This window comes from Pteropus alecto, unplaced genomic scaffold (assembly GCF_000325575.1).
Source record: "Pteropus alecto unplaced genomic scaffold, ASM32557v1 scaffold94, whole genome shotgun sequence".
NCBI classification, from domain to species: domain Eukaryota; kingdom Metazoa; phylum Chordata; class Mammalia; order Chiroptera; family Pteropodidae; genus Pteropus; species Pteropus alecto.
In genome coordinates, this window is record NW_006437736.1 from 14,472,477 (window position 1) to 14,479,009 (window position 6,533).

Below are 6,533 nucleotides of genomic sequence, written 5' to 3' on the forward strand. Positions count from 1 at the left end.
TATGATACAATACCATATTTATAATTAAAGTTTCAGAAAGAAGACAGGAAATATATTGGCCAAATTTCTAAAAATTTGATGAAACTATAAATTCACGAATCAAAGATGTTCAATGAATATTAGTCAGGAGAAACATGATTAAAAGAACACCAAGATACATTATCATCAACCTGCTGACAAGAAGTGATAAAGAGAACATCTTAAAAGCAACCAGAGGAAAAAATACATAGTGGCATACAAAATATATATTTTAAGGTTCATATAAATGAAATTATACGGTATTTGTGTTTGACTTCCACTTAGCACAATACCCTCTAGGTCCATTCATGTTGTCACAAATGACAAGATTTTACATATATATAATGAATATATATGTATTACAACTTTATTCAACCATCAATGGATACCTAGGTTATTTCCAGATCTTGGTTATTGTAAATAATGCTGCAATGAACATAGGAATGCATATATCTTTTCAAATTAGTGTTTTCATTTCCTTCTAATTAATACCCAGAAGTGGGAATGCTGGGTCATATGGTAGTTCTAGTTTTAATTTTTTGAGAATTTGCCACACTGTTTTCCATAGTGGTTGCGCCAATCTACAATCCCACCAACAGTGCTCAAGGGTTTCCTTTTTTCCACATTCTTGCCAACATTTGTTATTTCTTGTCTTTTTGATAATAACCATTTTGACAGGTGTGAGAAGATACTGTGGTTTTGATATGCATTTTTCTAATGATTAGTGATGTTGAGCATCTTTTCATGTATCTGTTGGCCATCTTCTTTGGAGAAATGTCTGTTCACATCCTGTGCCCATTTTTTTAAATTGAATTGTTTGTAGTTTTGGTGTTGAGTTGCATGAGTTCTTTATATAATTTGGAGATTAACTCCTTAACAGATATGTCACTTACAAATATCTTCCCCCATTAGGTAGGTTGCCTTTTTGTTTTGTTGATAGTTTTCTTTGCTGTGGAAAAACTTTTTAGTTTGATGTAGTCCCATTTGTTTATTCTTGCATCTATAAGTTTTACACTAAATTTGGGAAATATTTTCTTCAAATTAGTTTTCTGCTTTATTTTATTTCTCCTGTATTTCTGGGACTTCAATAACACTTATGCTATATTGCTTGATATATTGTTCAGGTCACTGAGGCTCTCTTCATTTTTTGTTTTTTTCCATTCTTCGTATTGGATAATTTCTAGCAACTTAGCTTCACATTCACTGACTTTTTCTTCTATCCTTTCCATTTTGCTGTTAATCCCATTTAGTTATTTTTTTTAATATGGATATTGTTTTCTGTTTTAGAATATTCTGTTTTTTTTATAGTTTCTATTTTTCTGCTGAGAATTTTCATCTTTTTATTCATTTGGCCATATTCTCTTCTATGTCTTTGGACTTGTTTATATAAATAAATAATATAATAATATAATAAAATAATCTGATGTAATAAAATAATAATATAAACAAACAAACAAACAAATAAATAAAAGGATTTTCCTCTGGAGTATGGCCCATATTTTTTTATTTCTTTACATTGTAGTAATTATTTAATGCTGGACATTCAATATGTTACATTATAGGGAGTCTGCATTATGTTGTCTTTTTTTTTTTTTTTTTTTTAATGCCTATGACACCTGGTATTCCAAGGTGGTCTCCCATCCAAGTATTAACCAGGCCTGACTCTGCTTAGCTTCTGAGATCAGACGAGATCGGGCACATTTATGTTGTCTTTTTTAAATAAAATTTTTATTTGGGGATAATTTTAGATTTACAGAAACATTTTAAACATAGGTCAGAGCATTCTTTTATACTCTTTGTCCCTTTTCCCCTATATTAACATCTTAAATAATCCTGATACATTAGTCAAAACTAAGAAATAAATACTGCTACATTATTATAAACTAACTCCAGGTTTTCTTTGATTTCATCAATTTTCCACTAATATCCTTTTTCTGTTCCAGGATCTAATCCAGGATTCTACCTTGCATTTCAAATTTCATATTAGTCATCTCTGGTCTGTAATATTGTCTCAGTATTTCCTTATTTTTCATGACCTTGGCATATTTAAGGATATTAGTAGAATACCTTTCAATTTGAAGTTATCTGATTTTCTTTTTTGCACGTGTAGACTGAGGTAATGGGGTTTGCTAAAATATACCACTGTGGTTAGGTGCCTTTATCATGGCATATTGGAGATACATGATATCAACTAGACTTATCACCGGTGGTTCACATGGTTAGCCCTGTTTATGTGGTTGATGTTGTGTTTGCTAGGTTTCTGAGCTGTGTAGTTGCTATTTCTCCTATTTATACATTATTCTTTAAAAGTGAGCTGCTAAGTCTTGCCAACACTCAAGGGAAGAATTAAATTACACATCATGAGGTATGAGCATCTGCATATATTATTTGGAACCTCTGTAAGGAGGATTTATAACTTCTCTCTCACTTATTTATTTATTTATTTAATCGTTTATTTAAGTCAGTATGGACTCAGAGGAGTGACATCAGCATGAGACCTCAGCCTCTGTTCTCTGACAAAGAACAATGGTTAGACATCTATCTGTTAATAAAAGTAGCCTTGAGAGATGTCAGAGGTCCACTTAAGAAGCATCAGGAACACAGTGGAGCAAAAAGTTGAGAATAACCACGTAAGGATAAGAAGAACAGTTTCATTTTGTCTGCATTATTTCATTTCCCACGTGTATACAGCCAACTAATTTCTGGCAAGGGCATCAAGGATATACAATGGGGAAAGGATAATCTCTTAAATAAATGATGTTGGGAAAACTATATATCCACATGCAAAAGAATGAAATCGTACTGTTTTCATGCTCCATGCACAAAAACAGCTCAAAATAGATTAAAGATTTAAGGGAAAGACCTGAAAGCGTGAAAGTCCTAGTAGAAAATATAGAGGAAAAGCTCCTTGACATTGGCCTTGGCAATAAATTTTTGGAATGTACACCAAAAGCACAGAAAACAAAAGCAAAAATAAAAAAGTGGGAGTATAATAAATTAAATTGTTTCTGCACAGCAAAGGAAACAATAAAATAAATACGAATGTAAATTGCTACAGCCGCTATGGAAAACGGTATGGACATCCCTCAAAATATTAAAAATAGAACTACTATATGATCTAGAACTACTATACGATTTAAAATCAGTATTTTAAAGAGATATCTGCACTGCCATGTTCTTTGCAGCATTATTCATAATAACCACGATATAGAAACAACCTTAGTATCTGTTGGCAGATGAATGGTTAAAATGTCATACACACACACACAAATATATATATACACATACACACATATGTATGTATATATAGAGAGAATAGAAAATTGTCCAGCCTTAAAAAGAAATTCTGCCATTTACAACATTTACAAAAAAATCCTTCCATTATGAACCTGGAGGACATTATCTAAGTGAAATAAGCCAAATACGAAAACAAATTTTGTGTGATCTCACTATGTGAAACCTGAAAAAAAAAAATGAACTCAAAGTTTGAGTAGAAAGGTTGTTAACAGAGGCTGAGGGTTGGGGAAAATGGGGAGATAGTGATCAAAGGGTATAAACTTTCAGTTATGACATGAATTAAGTTCTGGAGACCTAATGTATAGCATGGTGACAATAAGTTAATAATAATATATACTTCAAAATTGCTAAGAGATTTCAAGTGTTTTCACCACACCACGCACAAACAAAAATAATAACTATTGGAGGTGATGGATATGATGATTAGTTTCATTGTGGTAGTCAATTCACAATATATACATGTATCAAAACATTCATGTAGTATATGTTAAATATGTACAAATGCTCCTAGATTTACAATGGGATTACATCCTGGTTAACCCACTGTAAGTCGAAAATACTGTAAGTCGAAAATGCATTTAATATACCTACTGAATATCATAGCTTACCTTAGCCTATCTTGAATGTGCTCCGAACACAATGAATGTACTGTAAACTGCTGAGTGTTTACCCTCACTATCGATCGCATGGCTGGCTGGAAGCTACAGCTTACTGCTGCTGCCCAGCTTCACAGAGGCGTGTCATACTACATGTCTCTAGCTGGGGAAAGATCAAAATTTGAAGTACAATTTCTACTGAATGTATATTGCTTTTGCGCCATTGTTTGGGGAAAGATCAAAATTTGAAGTACAATTTCTACTGAATGTATATTGCTTTTGCACCATTGTAAAGTTGAAAAATTGTAAGTTGAACCAGCGTAAGTTAGGAACCATATGGTCTCAAAAATAAGTCAATATGGAACCAGATTTTTAAAATTCCTGGTTTATAATCTAGTACTATGATTCATTTTGTTGTTCTAATTGTTTCATATTTGGCCATTGGGAGATTTTTCATTTGGTTCCTGTGTCCTTCTGACTGCTTTTATCTTTTTTGTTTTTGTTTTTGACTACTTCCTTATTCTCTAGCACTAAAAGCCTAAAAGATTCACCAGGTTCATTTTACATTTCACCGGCCCTGGCTCCAGAATTAATCATTTCCTCAAGGAGCTCTGGTTCCTATGTTGCCTTCCTCTTTTTTTTTTCTTTTTAAAACTATCTTATACCATTTTTAAGTGTACAGTTCAGTAGTATTAAGTATTATGATGTAATGAATATTTGTGTCCTCTCCCACAGTATGGACGCCCCTCAAAATATGTCTGTTGAAGCCCTAACAGAGGACACGATTCTGCAAGTCCTAGCTGAGATGTGTCTGTTGAAGCCCTAACCTCAGGTTGGCTGTATTTAGACATGGGGTCTCTAAGGAAGTAATTAAAGTTAAATTACTCATTATAGTGGGTCCTGATCTGATTTTGTGTCCTTGTAAGAGGAGACACCAGAGAGCTCACTCTCTCTCTCTCCCTTCTCACATGCACTGAGGAAAGGCCATATGAGATCACAGAGAAGGTGGTTGCTGCAGGAGGGAGTTCTTACCAGACACCAATCCTGCAGGCACCCTAATCTTGGACTTCAGGTCCAGACTGTGAGAAAACAAATTGCTGTTATTTAGGCCACCCAGTCTATGGCGTTTTGTTATGGCAGCTTAAACAGACTAATGCAAGTATATTCACAGTGTTGTACAACAGATCTCCAGATGTTTTTTCATCTTGTAAAACTAAAACTCTATAATCATTAAAAACTCTCCATTTCTCCTCTTCAGCACCATTCTATTTTCTGTTTCTAGGAATTTGACTACTTCAGCTATCTCAGCGGAATCAGAGAATATTTGCCTTTTCATGATTCGGCTTGTTTCATTTAGCATAATTTCTTCATCTGTGTTGTAGGATGTGACGTGATTTCCTTTCTTTTTAAGGCTGATAATAAATATTCCATTGTATTTATAGAGCATATTTTGTTCATGTTGTCTTTTTTTAAGGGCATCACAATTTTTTCTCAGAAGCAGTTAAATTACTGGTGGATCTTTTGGGTTCGGCCAGGCTTTGTTTTGTTCATGCTGGTTAGTATTGCACCACCTCTAGTCTCACCTATTCAGCTGTCAGCCCTGCAAGAGGCCATCTCAGCTGAGACTTGCAGAATCATGTCCTCTTTCTGTGCAGCCTAGCTCTTAGCCAAGGGCCTACGGTGAATTCATATGCAGTCTTCTGGATGTCTCTCTCTATGCAGCTCTTTCTTGTCAGTTACCCTGCCCTTCGAATTCCAGCCACATAAGCCACTCAAAACTTCGGTTTCTGCCTCCTTGGCTTAGTAAAACTGTTATTCTGTTTAGTATTCATTCTCCTGCTTTGTGCCAGAAAGTGGCCGTGGTAGAATGCAAGGGTGATCATAGCACTCAAGGATTACAGTGTCGTCTGTGTTCTCTGCTTGAAAGCAGTTGCTTCAGGTATTTCATCATGTATAGCTTTTTGGCTGGTGGTTAAATCCAGTACTGCTCTTCATGGCTAGAAACAACTATATTAGTTTTTATTAATATACTCTCCCGTTTTCTCCTCTTTCCCCTCTTTTCTATCTATTCTTAGAGTTTCAATTCCCTTTCTGTTTTTAACTTTTTATTAATATTCACCCATTAGAAATAAATTACTAACACTTTGGTATGTATTTATTTAATGTGTTCCCTTTTTAGTTGTCTGCATATAAAAATAAGAGAACAGGAGAGAAATTTAGTGGAATTTCTGATGCTGTGGATGGTAAAGATTAGAGCACAATTGGGAGAATGTTTTAAAGAACATAGGGGCACAAAATATTCACAAAACATATACCATTTCTCCCATGCTTCCAGGCACATGCAGCCAGCAGTGCATTTTTCTACTACATATCACTACCCAAAAGGTCCAAAAAACAATGAAATTCATCCCATTTGGCATGCATCTATTTTCTCAAAAGGAAATGAAGCAAATACAAAACCTGAGATAAATTCATCGGTAAGAACTACTTTCATTTTTATTCCAGTTTCCATAATGGAAATTTCTGATTGAAGAGCAACTTTTATTTGCTCAATAGAATTAGATGAGATGGGAAATCAATTTAGTATGTATGTATTGAGCATCTAGAGAATGTTGTGAGGCA